This window comes from Piliocolobus tephrosceles, chromosome 4 (genome assembly GCF_002776525.5).
Source record: "Piliocolobus tephrosceles isolate RC106 chromosome 4, ASM277652v3, whole genome shotgun sequence".
Taxonomy (NCBI): Eukaryota; Metazoa; Chordata; class Mammalia; order Primates; family Cercopithecidae; genus Piliocolobus; species Piliocolobus tephrosceles.
The window spans coordinates 57580615-57596452 of record NC_045437.1 but is presented as its reverse complement, the minus strand read 5'-3'; the positions used below and the strand labels follow the sequence as shown (position 1 = coordinate 57596452).

General features: G+C 44.6%; 1 long non-coding RNA gene across 1 annotated transcript in view; it reads right to left on the bottom strand.

The window, feature by feature from the left end:
- Nucleotides 1-15209: 15209 nt before the first annotated feature.
- Nucleotides 15210-15838, bottom strand: part of LOC116418766 — a 47127-nt gene continuing 46498 nt past the window's right edge. The window contains exon 8 of the long non-coding RNA XR_004228908.1: nt 15210-15586. This is a non-coding gene — a long non-coding RNA (uncharacterized LOC116418766). The remainder of the gene's footprint in view (nt 15587-15838) is intronic.

The following is a 15838-nucleotide window of genomic DNA, read 5'->3' as shown; positions in this document are numbered from 1 at the left end:
CAGTATATCTGCTGGGGAGTCAGGAGAAAAACACAATTTCATCCTGTTGGGAAAGGTATTTGTAGTAAGACAGGACCCTGGCTTGCTTTCCAGTGTCTGTTGTTTCTGGACTTTGGAGAAGTTTGTTAATTCCCCTCTGCAATTGCCTCATCTATAAATGGGAACATTACCTATCTCAGAGACTGGCTAGCAGGATTTAAACACGGGGCCCATGCAAAGTCCTTTGTATGTTGTAAGGTGCTATATAAGTTACACTCAGCTGTGTGAGTGGCTGTTACTCACTTACATCCTAAGCAGGTTTCCCGAAGCTGTCTGGAACACCCGCACTGAAGACAGCCTGCCCAGGGTGCTGGTGTTCAGCAACGACACCCTGCCACACTCCGTGCATTTTCCGAGTACCCACTGCACACCAGGAACTCTTCTTCTAGGCCTTGAGAATGCAGGGTGAACAAAGGAAAGCAGGCCGACCGGAGTCAGGTATGGGGTTAGAGAGGGATGGAGATGGGGCTGTGCTATGTCAGCTGGAGCAACCAGGGAGGTTGTGGCAACTGAGTGGAGATCTGAACAAAGTGAATGAAGGGCCAGGTGCGGTGGCTCACGCCTGTAATCCCAGCACTTTGGGAGGTGGAGGCAGGAGGATCACTTGAGCCCAGGAGCTTGAAATTTTGGGCAACATACTGAGACTCTGTCTCTCCAAAAGATTTTTTTAAAAAGTTAGCTGGGCATGATGATGCACACCTGTAGTCCTAGCTACTTGGGAAACTGAGGTGGGAGTATCCCTGGAGTCCCGGAGTTCAAGATGATAGTGAGCTATGATCTTGTGACTACATTTCAGCCTGGGTGACAGAGTGAGTCCCTGACTGTAAAATTAAAAAAAGAAAAAAAAGAAAAGAAAAAAAGTGAGTGAAGGAACCATGCAAAAATTTCCAGGATCTGTACGAGGTTATTATTTTATTTAATCCTTTTACTAATCCCCCTTTTACTAATAAGGTGGATATTTTGCAGAGGAGGAAATGGAAGCGCCACCTGACCCAGCCTAGGAGGACAGGGCAGGGTCCATGCTCTTCCCATGCTGTGCTCCATCCCGTCCGCTCACGACTTCCTCCCTTCTCAGCCTCAGGTGTCTTACTCTGTCCACCTTATTCTCTTCCCATCAGCTTTATGTGATCCTTTCTTCATCTTTCTCTTTATTTCTCTTAAAAAATGAACAAAGAGAAGAAGGAGTAAAATAACCTGGTAACTTGATGGACACATATTCTCACTGAGGATGTTAATTTTAAACTCTAAATCCATCCCATATGCATCCACTTCGCTCCATCTCCCCACCACCTCCGAATCCAGGTTATCACCACCTCTTGCCAGCAGAGGCTCCTAACTGCTCTCTCTGCTTCCAGTTCGCTCTCTGTGCAGCAGCAAGGGTGATCTTTTAAAAATGTAAATTGGATCATGTCACTCTGTGCTTAAAATCCTCCAGTGGCTTCCCACTTGCACTCAGAATAAAATTTAAACTTCTCATCCTGACCTCCAACCTGGCACGATTCAGCCCCTGCCTACCTCTCCAACCTCACCTTGTCCCACCTTCCCCCTGTGCACTCCGTTCCTGCCACTCAGATCTCATTTCAGTTCCTCAAACATGTCATGCTCTTCCCCAACTCTGTACCTAACTAACTTTTCCTCATTATTGAGTCTTCAAATTAAATGTCACTTATGCAGAGAGGCTTTCCCTACTCACCCACCTTATATTAGGTCTCTCTTGTTATTCTCTTTCAGCCTCCAGAGCCTCTGGTAGACTAGGAAGCTACGAGGGCAGAGGCTGGCAGTGGCAGGCAGGCTAACAAAGGACCCAAAGATTCCACCACTGGGTTTTCATGCACGTGTGTGGTCCCCTCTCCTTCTGTGCCATCTGAATCCAGTGATTTACTTTGAATCAATAGACTGCAAAGGTGATGGGATGTCACTTCTGCAATTAAGTTTTAAAAGATAGTGACCTATGTCTCGCCAGCAGACTCTTTCTACTACATTCTTTGGCATTCACACTTTGATGAAGCAAGTTTCGTACTGGAGAGACCTCTGTGGCAGGGAACCGGGGCTGGCCTCTGGTCAACGTCTATCGGGGAAGTTCAGGCCTGAGTCCACCAGCCCTTGAGAAACTGAGGCCTTTGCACAGAACTTGGAAGCAGATCCTTCCCCAGAGGAGTCTCGAGAGGAGGCCGCAGAACGTGGGCTGGCCTTAGACTGCAGCCTTGTGAGAGACCGGAACACAGAGGGTCCAGCTAAGCCGTATGTGATTTCTGACCCACAGAAGCTGTGACAATCCATGCTGTTTTAAGCTGCTAAACTGGGGTGATTTGTTACACAACAATAGATAACTAGCACACTGAGCATTCATTTGTAAATACTTGTTGAATGAATAAAGGAATGAATGGCTTAGTTGTGCCCTGAACTTCCTGAACAGGGATGGGGAAGCGGTTGTCCAAAAGTGCCAAGATCTAGCCTGTAATCACCATAGCTCTCTGCTCTCACAGGTCTTCTCACACAGACTGCACAACAAACCCAAACAGAAGGCCTGTTGGCTTCCTGAACAGTTAGTTTCAAACAAATGGTGTTACCTTTGACTTAGCTTTCTGAGAACTACCTCTTCTGCCTGTTAGGATTCAGTGGTCTCCTAATGAGATGGATTTCAAAACCCAACATGCATCTTTTCCAACAATATGTGCCTTCTCCAAGGGGAGAAACAACCCTACTCTTTTTCCTGGTTATCAATGATGCCATACTCATGTGGCATAGCCTACAAAATGAACAATTCATGATCTATGAGTACACTTCATGAATATACAGGATGCCATATAAAAAATAACATAAATGTTTCCTAACAGAATTAATACACTTTTGAAGCAGTTCAGCTTGAGGCAATTATTGCACTTCCTGGGAGATACAAATTACTTTGCCCTCAGCCTCATGCCAAATAAACCCCCTAAGACACACACTAATTACACAGAAATACATTGCCTGCCATAGCTCATTGACTAATTGACAATCAGTTTAAAACTTCAGCAAAATATCTTAAAACTTAGGCTTTGCATTTAGCAAGGAAACCAATTTTGTTTATCTCCTCATTTTGGTCTGCCTCCCTGGCAAAGTTGTAGTATGGTTGGTAAGTAATGACTGAGTAGGCTTATTATAATGATCAATGGTGAAAGAGGGGCATTCCATCATACTGTATAGCATTTCCATCTCTCATTTCTGTGATTCTATTAGGAACAATTACCAATAATATATCCGTTAATGTGATACAAAAATAGAATGCAACCGTGTATGTAATAGTTATTGCTAATGTGGTCTGCTAAGCTCAGTGTACAATTGTCACTGACTCATGCACTATTAAGATGTGGCCTTTCCAAGCTCTACGCCCTTTACATTCTGATCTAAGCACATGCACCCACTGAGTTCATGCAGTAACTACACACATTCCTTTCGCCTCAAAAGTAAGTCATGGACAAAAGTCAGATCCTTGGGAATCATTCTTTACTTTATCTTCTCTGTTTACAAATCACTGTTGGAGACCCAACTTCTTTATGAAGCTATGTGAGCTTACGTCTGCCTAAATGTTGTTTCTAATCACCTTCATTATTCCAGGAGTTGATGTACTATAAACCTTTGCTCTGGAGTTTCTGAAATAGTCCAGCCTTAGAGGTGAAGTGCACCCAAATACCAGACAACTGATTTATAATTAAATATCTGGGAGATGACTGATTCACTCATTGGAGATTGCTGTTCTAGGTGCTGCAGAATAAATCTGTAGGGGTTTAAAGTTATAGACAGTGCAATCACTGTGGCATTGCTGGACTGCCGTTTCTCTTAGGATTGTATCTGGTTGCAGCAATGGAATGTCCAACCAGGAGTGACTTGAACAATTTGGGATTTATTTTTCTCACAGAATAAGACTTCCAATGGCAAGAAGAAACCAGGGGCTGGGGTTGTGGCTCAGTGATGATATCAAAGCACCAGCTCCTTTTGCTTTTCTACTCTTCCATCCTTTGCATATGGACTTGTTGCCCCATGCTCTGGAAATGACTGCTGTAGAGAAGTGGGGCAGAGTCTGCACCAGCTGCCTTGAACATGTCTATCGGGAAAGCACAAGCTCTGCCCCAAATCCTCATCAGACTTCACCTTAGGTCTCGTTAGCTAAAACTGTGTCCCACTGGCTGCATTTGGCTACAGAGGAGGCCTGGAAACAATATTTAGCTTGGGCACAGGGCTGTCCTAATAAACAAGGTTTCATTAGCAACGGGTAAACAAAACTGGAGTGGGCCATGAATGGGCCTGTCATGGCTGGGGAAGGTCTGATAGAAGAGGGTGTATCTAGCTGTAGTGTGAGGGATGGGTAAAATTGAGGTAAGAAACAGAAGAGGAAAAGTGGTCCTTGGTGGAGTTAGACTGAGATTAACTCTGGGAAAAGAAAGAATAGAGCATGTCTAGGAGACTGTGAGAACATTGCTCCAGGAAAATTTTGTTCAGAGAAGATGGATAAAGGTCAGATGTGTCTATAAATCAAACAACTGATTTATAGTTGACCCTGTGAGGTGTGTCCAGTTCCTGAGGCAGGCAGTCCCCTGTCCTCCCCTACTCTTAACACACACACCTCACTCTCACTCCCAGGGCCATCATGGGCAGGCTTAAATCGACTTTCTGACCAAAGGGAATAAAATCTTAAGGGATTCTATGCCCTGCATTTTTGCCTTTTCCCTGAGCCAGAGATTCTCAATATTGGCTATACGTTGGAGTAGCATGGGGGAAGTTTTAAGCACTTTAATGCCAAGGTCACATCCCAGAACAATTAAAGTGAACTCTAGAAGTGGGGTAAATGTGTGCTGGAAAAAGTTTAATAACCACCTCTCTGGAAAACAAGTATTCATGTATGTATGTACAGAAATTTATTATAATTTTACTGATGAAAAGGATGTATGGTATACAACTTACAAATAATAATGAAATGTACAATACTCTTCATTGCAGAATGCTCTCCTGCAATTGATTCTCAGGTAATGCTTTCCTGCATTTTTGCTGAACTCTTTTGTCTGTAGTTAACCTATGGCTGCAATTCAACCATGATTTGACAAAATCATTCTACAAATAAATGCTTGACTACTGTCCAAATTCAGTCATTGACCCATGAGTGTAATTCCAACATGAATGTTGGTTGGTATTTTCATTTACATTAACAGATAACATGAAAGTATAACAATGAAGATGAATGTTGGAATTTTACTCGTTCATTAATGACATGAGAGACTTCTTTGCTGATGAGGTAATAGTTTTCAACACTGGGAGAATATTTTCTCAATTTTCTGTGCTATTTATAATGTAATGGTTACAGACATGATGCACATTAAATTTAATTTGCATTATTAACATTTTCTTAAGTATAGACCAGGGCTTGGCAAAGTGTTTCAGTAACGGGTCAGATAGTAAATATTTTATGCTTTGTGGACCACAAATGATGTCTTCCTCTTCCTCCTTCAAAAAAATAATCCTTTAAAACTGCACAAACTTATAGGACACACAAAAAGAGACTTCAGGCTAGATTTGACCTGTGGGTTGTAATTTGCCAACCTCTTATGTAAACAATCAACAACACAATAAATCAAACCCTAATTTATAGCGTTTGCTAATTTCTGTCGATGTGATGGCACTGAACACGGAATTGGGAAGAGATGCATAACAACACGTCTTAATATAGTGTTGCCAGCATTCAGATGTGGTAAGCAACCTTAAAAGCATAGGAGTAGTAAAATTATTATAAAATGATAAGTTTTGAGTATTTATTACCTTTATTTTCAATGACTTATTTAATTATAAGCTTATGTCTTCTGATCTTTAATAATGACTCTGTTTAACAATTGACTCTGAAAATTCCTGAAAATTTAACAGCCATCTTTTCTGAGCTGGGAAGAACTGGCTCTAGCACACCACTGGGTGGACCCAGGCATCATGATTTTTTTAAAGCTCCTCAGAGATTTCCAAGGAACAACCACTGCTGTCAGTACATCTGGCCCCTTAAAGACTGGAGCAGAATGCCCAGGGGTGTGGTTTTTTGGTTTCTTCCCAATCTGTCAATCACATTTTCCAAAGTCTGATTAATCCATTCCAAGTTTCTCTCTCTTTCTATCTCTGGAATAAACTCCTGACATTGTCCCGCCAGCCTCCCCAAGCTTCTGTGGTCTCCCGCTCTAATTTACCTCCCTTGCTACTTTTCAGTCTAAGCAGACCAGTCTCGGTCTTGAATGTTTACTTGCAACTCTTGAGCTGAATTCTGCAGCTTGCCTCCTGGAACTACTGCCTGACACACAGTTTAGTGCACAATAGATATGAAAACCCAGGTTCTATCATGGCTCCATGAGCAGGAGAGGCCAGGTCATGAAGGGCTTTTGTGTGACTCACTGGCCTGTTGTATCTTTTTTTTTTTTTTTTTTTAAGACAGAGTCTTGCTCTGTCACCCAGGCTGGAGTGCAGTGATACGATTTTTGGCTCACTGCAACCTCCACCTCCTGGGTTCAAGCAATTATCTTGTCTCAGCCTCCTGAGTAGCTAGACTACAGGCGTCGGTCATCACGCCTGGCTAGCTTTTTATTTTTAGTAGAGATGGGGTTTCACCATTTTGGTCAGGCTGGTCTTGCACTCCTGACCTCAGGTGATCCACCTGCCTCGGCCTCCAAAAGTGCTGGGATTACAGGCATGAGAAGCCGTGCCTGGGCTGGCCTGTTTTATCTTAGGCTCATCACAGCCTTCCCCCTGCCCTGGTCCTCAGGCATCCCTGCAGGCTTCCGCTCAGCTGGCTTCTGAGTCACGTGGTCTGTGAAGACTGGAGAGCTGTAGGAGAAAAGAAGCCCAGAGAGTCCTCACCTTCTCTTTCTGCTTTGGCAGCATCACCAGCTGTGGCTGGGTCTTTTTTCCTGGACTCCAGCTCCTACTGAGAGACCCCTGCTATGATTTTGGCTCCCCGGCACAGCCCTGGCTCCTGGGCTCTGGTGACATCGCCTCTTCCCTTTGACCCCCAGGCCTCAGTCCTGGCTTGCTGCTGGTGCCGATCTTTGCATTGCCTTACCATTGCCCTTGTCATTTCACCTCTTTCTCCACCCTTGCAACAACTCCCCTGTATTAAATTTCCCCTTAGCTCTTTTGTTAATGGGGCCCTGGCAGATGTAGCCTGAAATGCTGCTCTGAGGAGTCTGGGTTTCATGCTTTCTGGTAGTTGGTTTGACATCAGTAGAGGCTTTTGAGAAGGAACGTGGTATGATCAAGCGGAACAAATGGGTGTTCGATATTGGGGGTTTCATGGATGTCCTAGAAAATTTGTAAATAGCCTTTAAGTGTCTATGAACATGCCACAATTGTCTGAAATTTTGTGCATATGTGCATAAGTGACGTTTTGGTGTGTGGGGGAAGAGAGCCTATAGCTTTCATCAGATTCTCTGTGGGATTTCAGAATATCCTGAGAACTACTGAACTAGAAGTAGGATCAGTTAGCAATCTAAATCACTCAATGCATCAGAGTCCAAGCAGGAAACAGAACTCACTGGAGATGGTTCTGCTGGAGACTTTAAAGAAGGGGTTACTTCAGAAGTGTGGGCAGAAGTAGGTGGACAAACAAGAGATGGGAGGCACCCCAAGTTTAGCACCAGTGGGGAGCTGGTATCCCCGAGGACTGAAGGGTCAAGGGAAGGAAACTGAGGGACTGGGGCCCATGACAGTTGGAGCCCTGGAGGAAGAGCCTCTCGGTAGAAGCAGGAGTGCTGGAGGGACACAGTCTTCTTCTGAGATGGAGAGTCCAAGCAGGGGACAAGGACACAGTGTAGCCTCTCTCTTCCCACTTGACTGGCCGTTAGTGCCTCCCCTCATCTCTAACACAGATGGAAGCCAGCAGTCACGGGTGTTTGGGTGATGTGGTCTGTGGGGTCAAAGTGGGGGAGAAAATGCAGTAAATGGGTACATTGGGACACAGTAGGGTAGATGGAGAAAAACCAACATTCACAGAACCAACAGATTCACAGAAAATACGTTACTTAGGACTTCCAGCATTGTGCAAGAAGGAAATTGACAGAAGTCAAGTTTGGTAGTTGCTGGCATCATTCCTCACATTCTGACTTCTGGATTCTGCTTTTAATCAATCCCTTCTGCACTAACTTGCCCAGCCTAGTAAAGTCATATAACGAGAAGCAAAATTCAGAGGATTCCTTTGTTGTTGTTGCTAACTTTTTCCTTCCACTGCTACTTACAAGCTCTCTGACCTTGGAAGTCACAAAAATGTCTCGGAGCCTCATTTATCAAGTATGGAAGAGGTTGGGTTTGATGTTTTGCATTGTGCCTTCTGGCTTGAAGGTTTTATGATGCTTTAAGAGGGTCTTTGGCTTCCTCTTTGTGAAAGGCGTGCAGTGTTTTGGCCCCTTCCAAAGGGGTGAGCCGCCTTCCCTTGCCCGTTGTCGCCTGCAATGGTCTGAAGGCTGGAAGAGAGCACAGCAGCAGTACTCCAGTCCTCCAAGGAACAGACCACAGCAGGTTATTAGCATTTTATCGACTTTGGCTCTGCTGTTGATTGTCAGGATCTGTAGTGAAATGCTTTAATATACATTTGAGTCTAAGTGTTACCCAGGCCGAAGAAGCACTAATTTTGAAGATATGTTTGCATTATAGCCTGTGTTCTAGAGAGACCTAATATAAAGAAACACACCCAGCAACGCTGCTTACTCGGCTGGTGGAGGGAATTGAGGAGTGTTGCTGAAGGGAACTCACTTTTGTATGCATTTCAGAGATTTAATTTTATTAGCCAATGCAAATGATCTGTTCCACAAATGTAAAACAAAAGGACAAGAAAATGATCCCTGTGTCAACATCAGGATGTCTGACTTAAAATCCCATTCAAGTAACTCCCTAGAAATGATCAGACACTGAATACGTTATTTTTCTGACTTTGACAAAACTAGTCTGCACAAAGAAGCAGCCCCATGAGGCTATGGATAAACCAACCACCTTAAAACTTCAGCATTTTCATGTCAGTCACAGATTTTCTTAAGGGCCAAGTCACTGTTTAAGGACTAATATGTTTGGAGAGGGAAAAAAACCACACTGTGTTATTAGGCAGAATCCTTTTTACATACAGGGATCGGATCAGTTTGCCCTGATTGTGTTGCCTGCTTTATTGTCCTACTTCAAACACGGGGCCTTGGGCATCATCTCGAGGAAGGGCTGATTGAACTGTCGGCCTGACACTTGTCAGCTGTGGATAATACGGGCTTCAGTCCGTCATGCTCACACGTAAATGAACCATGACAGAGATAGACTGTTGAATAGAAAAAGCAGTTTTACTGTGGATAACCTTTCTTGAATAAATGCAACAAATAATAAAGTCTGAAAAGGGGGAACATGCACCTTAGGAAAGCAGTGGCGTTCAGAACCAAACAGTTATTATCTTTTTGGGCCATCAAAAATTGCCCATTTATCCAAGTACGTTATTGAAGGAAAAGCTAAAAGTGCTGTGATTATCATAAAAATGATGGCAGTTGAATCTATGCAGTCTTCAATATTATATCACATAACAAAACCTAGTTATACAGCTCACCAGGATTGAAAAAGGAGGCATTGTTTACGTACCAAATGGAATCCACAATTGTTCTTAGAAAATGGTGGCACACATCTTAATTAAAAGAGCAGAAAAAGAATCTAAAACTCTTTCTTTATGTCTTTAAAACATTTCTCCTTTTTTATTAAAAGAAAAAAAAACAAACCCAGAACTCCCAGTAGAAACTGTGGAAACTCTACATTTCAATCAAGACAGTCAAAAGAATGATTTGAATTTACAGGCCTGTAATTGGAACAAATTGGAAACAAAAGAAGAGCTCGTTTAAGCCACGTGATGTGGCCACAGTGCTGCCGTGTACAGTATGTTAGAAAAAAAAAAAAATCATGTTTCTTTAAAGCAAAGCTAACTCCACTGCAGGCTCTGAGCAATTTGCATAAATGTCTCTACCATGATTTTTTTTTTTATTTATGGGCCCTAAGTTTCTAATTAAATACTAATTAATACTATCACCAGAATTGTCTCCCATCCCCAGCTCTTCATAGCTTTGTCACTTTGATTAATGCACAGTCATTTATTAACTTATTTAACAAGCCGGGGTGCCTCATGACAAACTAGATTAAATTATCCTCATAACAGTCTCATTACTGGAAAAAGGGAGTTTTAAACTTAATAAAAATTATCCTCAATAATGTTAAAGCTTTTTCACCGTACCCTTAAAAGATAGAAATAGGTTTCTTGTTTGATTTATAATATATGGAGTTGTATAAAGCATCCATTAATAAAATTTATAAGTTCATTTAAGCTTGCACATTACAGTAGTGCTGTAGCCTTGGGTGCTTATTATTTAACTTTTGCTGTAGTTATGAAGATAATTAATGTCCTGACCAGACAGGGACTAAAATACCCACCAGAACAAGATAATTAGAGACATAAATAATGTTTAGGTTCTTGTGTGCTGCTCTTAAAATTAATTGTTTTGTTTTCCATCCAGACTTGATAAAGAAGAAAATAAGAGTTTACCAAGGAACTGTACGATGAAGGTGAGATGTTTGCTTCGGTGGACTGGCAAATGCTAGCAAGTCTGGCAGCTTCTGGGCTGGAGGAGGGAGCAGATGTGGCAGGGGATTTGGCTCCTTCTGGGAAACTGTTGGGCCCTTATTGCTCTCTGTCGCCCTCTGGTGGCCAGGTCCTGTTGACAAGCACACCTTGCAGCCAGGCCTGTTTGTCAGTGGGAGGCGGAGGGGTGAGGCAGAAGTGGGAGCTGGAGGAAGTCTCTTCATTTAAGGGCTGGGATAAGCTTCTCATCGCAGTCAGACTCCAGGAGAAGGAGGGGGCCCAGAGGGAGCTCAGCATGCCTATGGCAGCAAATCTTTCGTGCTGACAAAGCAGAATGCAGGAAGCTGTGGCTCAGGCCCTGCCGCTCTCAAAATAAATAGGCACAAACGCTTTAAAACATGCGTGGAGCACTGACCCTCCGTGGGCCTGTGTGCTAAAATAAGTGTTCAGCATATTTGGAGGGCAGATTCTCTTTTCATTTTCAGTTTCTTGCTAAAATAGCACCCTTGTTAAGGGCCTACGTGACCCGGTAGGAAGGGCAGGGAAAGGTATCTGCTGACGGATAGTCTGCTGTCTAAACTTCCTTCTGGCCTGGGCCGTGCTGAGTCTTTGAGTGGGGCTGTGGGAAAGGCGCAGTAACTCCCTGGTCATAGATAGGGAGCTGCCACCCTGTGTAGAAAACACTTCACCACTGACAAGACACCTTGGCATGTATCCTGCAGTCTTCGCCTCTTCGCCCCTCCAGAGCCCTGTGAGACCAGAGGGAGGGACTGTTACTATGGTTGCTGAGGGTCACGCGCTGATTTGAAGCTCTAAACCGGCTGGCTGGTGACTTCCTTCCCGGGAAGAGCATCTGGCTCCTTTTCCTTCGGTATCTGAAGTCCTTTCTGCTTTTCCGCACCTCACCCCCAGTTCTTCTCTCTCATACCCTCCTTCTCCCGCTCACCTTTTCTTTTCATCTTTGATTCAGAGCAGAGATAACAATAACTCTACTTGTTCTCATACCAAAATAGCTCACTTGTCAAAGCTGCAGGGAGACTGGTGCCCGGAAATTCTGTGAGCGGAAGAATGGCTCAGAGAATTTTCTCTGAGTTTAGATTAGAACGCTTCATGGTCAGAGTCCTCTCCCATTCACTCCCATCCCTGGGAGGTAAGAAGACAGCAAACGTCTTTATGATTTATAACTCTTGTTTAGCATTGATTAAGAGCGCCATCTTTGCAAGTCTATTAGTAGAGACCGATAGTGGAGGGTGGCTTTGGCCAAAAATAGATCAACATTAGGCCAAACCTTAGCTCCCTGATTCCCTCAGTTTCCTCCAGGCAACTTCATTTGAATTCAGGGTACTAAGTTCCCAGGCTTGCCCAGGATTCTGCTTGGGCAAGGAGGCCAAATTAAATGAAGCAGGGCCTCTAGGAGCCAAGAGAGGGGATGTCCTAGATTAAAATAAAAGCACAGGAAGAGAAGAGCTCTTGGTCGGTGAAGGAAGGTGAAGGCCCAGGTGATCTTATTCCTGTCTGGGTCCTTCCACTGGAGTTCCCACCGGCTTCATCATGATGGCCTCAGGAGTGGAGGGGCAGAGGGGAATGGTGGCAAGATGGATGCGGGCCACAGATAGGGATGCGTAGTTGGGAAGAACACAGGAGAAGAAGAGAGGGTTTTTCAGTGGTGCTCAAACTTTAATGGGCAAAACATTGTTTAAATGCAGAGTCTCTTGCTCCAGTTTCAGAGTTGCTAATTCTCTTAGACTGAGATGTAGCCAGGAATCTGCATTGATAACAGGGCTTTAGTGACTTTGATTCAGGGGCCAGTCCACGACCAGTTGTTAAGAAACACTGGACGAGGAAGGGAGAAAGAGAAGATGAAAGAACTGTAGGAAGTGAGGGAATTTTGCCTAAATCATCTTTACCTCCCGAGAAAGTGCCATAGCTGTCTTCTCTCTCTCTCTCTGTCTCTGTCTCTCTCTCTCTCTCTCTGTGTGTGTGTGTGTGTGTGTGAGATAGAGAGAAAGAGAGAGAGACAGAGAGAGAGAGAGATGCCCTTCATGTCCAGAGATGAAGGTAGGTCAAACACATCTCCTGGGCTCTTCCAGCACCTCTCCTTGTGCTTACCCTGGAGGCCCTGCTCAAATCCAGTCTACGTTGTGTCCACTGGTGGCTGCTGTGTAAGCTCTGTCACTCTCCTCACCCCTTTCCTTTGACAGTAGCATCCTTCTGTGAGGCGACATCTGAAGGAAAAGGGGGTACGGCTGTGCTTTGAGCCAGAGTTGCTGCAAGTATTAAAGAGAAGATTGAAAGAGCCCTATTTCTCACCTCCATACAACCTCCTGGAATAGCTAAGGTGTCAAAATGGCCTTAATTAAACTTCCTCAGGCACATCCTGAGGGCCAGTCTATTGCTTGGGCCACCATGGACAGACAGAGGTGCTGTGAGGGTAAGGCACCCTCACACAGCTTCAGAACTAAACGCGCCCCAGCTGGGATGTCCTGACCTGTCACGGCTGTCTCTATTGTGCTCTTCATGCCTTGGTAACCACGTAGGCAGAGTGATGTAGATGCTACATGTGTGCACAGATCAATGCATTCATGGTCACAGGCTAGTGCCAGGCACTGTGCTGGGTGCTGGCAATAGATGAAGATGAAAGAAGTTTTCTTGCAGACTAGCTTGACTGTTGACCCTTGAAAGCTCTCAGTGGCATTGCCCTGAGCTGAAAGAGTATATCCAGAGGTTACCTGGGACTGAGTGTGTCTTCTAGCACCACTTAGCCACCTGGCACAGAACAGGACACTCATGACTAGATGGGCTCAGGGATGGCTTTGTAGGGTGGATGTGACAGAGGGAGAAGAGTGATAGGGTTTAGGGCTATGGTCCCTAAACTGGAGTGCACACACCCTCAGGGGCTGTATAAAATGTTCCAATGGGAATGGGCAGAAAAACTGAAATGCTTGTTATATTGGCCTTCTAAAATCATGTCATTTGTGCCTTTCCATTTTTGTGATATGTTTTAAAATGAAGAAAATGTCAGCCCAGTAGTAAAATGTATTCGATTTATGAACATATTGGGGCTATGTGTTCGATTCTTTTCTTGCTTCGTTGCCGGCTGTGCACTACGAAGCAGGTTCATAGTTTGTTGGTTTAGAAAAGGGGCTGTTGTCAAAAATGGGGCTGAAGTGCTGGGACCTGGAGTGTAGGTGGGAGGGGGAAGGAAGCAAAACCAAAAGGGGGATGAGAGAATGAGGAAATGGGAAGAGCAGGGATGGATGGGCTTGGGGAGATTGAAAGTCAGGGGCAGTGGGTTGAAGGGAACCAGGATCCCAGGAGAGGAGGCTGTGGTGAGGCATCAAGATACAGGTTGAAAATATCTCAGGTGGGACCACTCTAGGCCATTGGCAGGTTAGGGGTGTCACCAGGTGAAAGAGGGAAAGAAAGGGACAGCAAATGTATTGGATGTGCTGCCCACAGGGAGGGACATTGAAGGGTCCATGCCGATGGCAAGATCTAGGACAGAAAAGAAGATGGTAAGTTCCCAAGATGTGAGTGGAAGGTTCAGGTGGTGTTGGGCAACCAGGTGGCTAAGGGAGAGAAAGAGAGAGGGATTTACATACAGGTGGAAGGACACAAAGCCCTTTCCAGTCCCCAGGAGGATGGGGCCATGAAGCGCTCCCTACCTGGGGTAGGCTGGGCAGCACCCGGGAGAGCCGCAGTCCCTGCGGACACAGGAAGAGAAAGGAGTGCTCCGCTCTCCCCACAAGCTTGGGTGCGTTGCTCACCCTGGAACCAAGGTCCCAGAGGGCACTGGAAGAGCCTTTGGATGTGAGGGATGCAGCAGGAGTGGGTGTCTCAGGGGTCAGAGCAGCTGGCGGGAGCCTGTGGGAGGGGAGGGGACAGCAGAGGGCTGCTCATGCCGCCTGCGCCTCCAGTGTGCGCTGCCTCCACACACTCTGCTTGGGATTTGTGGAATCGATTTTGTGAGCATCACCAGCTTTTTAACATTATTATTATTGTAAGGAATGTATAAATGTCTTTTCATTCCAAAACACAAAATAAGTTATCAGTAGGCATGGACAATGACAACTACAAACCATCAACCATCATATACCTTGTCAAATGGGACCCTTTACTGAAACCTGCAACCTGTTCTTTAGCCTCTTTTTTGAAGTGATTTCTCTGAGATTATTGGTGAGAAACACAACTCTGAACTTCCTGTAACAGTTCCTGAGTAGTGATAAAGCACTATTTAAGGAGTTAGAACTCACCGCCTCCCATGCCACCTCCACCCACTCTGCCTGTGCCAGGGTCCTTCTCTTTAGGATCTTCCTGACACCTTCTTCTCTGAAACAGGTGTTCTCTGTTTCAGGCAGAGAAGCAGCAGCCCTTCCTATACCATAATAGTGACGATTATGCCTGTCCCGCTCCCCACCATCCCTCTCCCGTGCAGCCAAAGATCTCCCAGCAGGGCTTCACAACTAACTTCTCAGGGGCTTCGCACAATGTTCTCGGCTGTCAGGGATCCTCCTAACTTCTGCTCTTGTGAAGGTCACTGCAGGCATTTTGAATGTTTTATAAAACAATTTCTGTATCAGTTTTTTGATCTTTATTAGTTGCAGTTCATGAGTCCCAAACTGGAATACACCGAAACCAAGCCCAGCCGCCTCTTAGAAAGAAGCCTCCTTCACAAGCAGCTGGAACCACCTTGAGTGTCCCTGGGGCTGCTTCTTTTTATTCACTCAGCCTCACCTGTCCCACAAGCCCTTGGCATGGCTGTTCCATCTGAAATTTTTGCTATGTGTTCATTCATACTCGGTAGTATTGACCTTTCTTGAATGTTTTTCCATCTGAGGCTCATCACCTTTCTTTTTCAAAGGTGTGGTGGCATCATCTTTGGTCATAATGACTTCTACTTTTTCGAGGCTGAACATCTTCAAGATTTGGAGTGAGCCCCTCCTCTTCAAACACCTGCAAAAACATTTAAAAATAAGGTAGTTTCAGGGTATGGTTTTTCTTTAATGTACCAAATTTATTCATAATACATTATGCAGGTGTTTTGATGAGAATCCAGGAACCTCTTTAGATACCATATTTCTCTGAAATGTGAGAATGGAAGATCATTGCTATTCCAGTACAAGTCTTGTGCATAGAGCTTTTTATTGCTTTAATTTGCATTATTTCATTTACTCCTCAGAACTCTGTCAGTTAGCAACAGCTTGA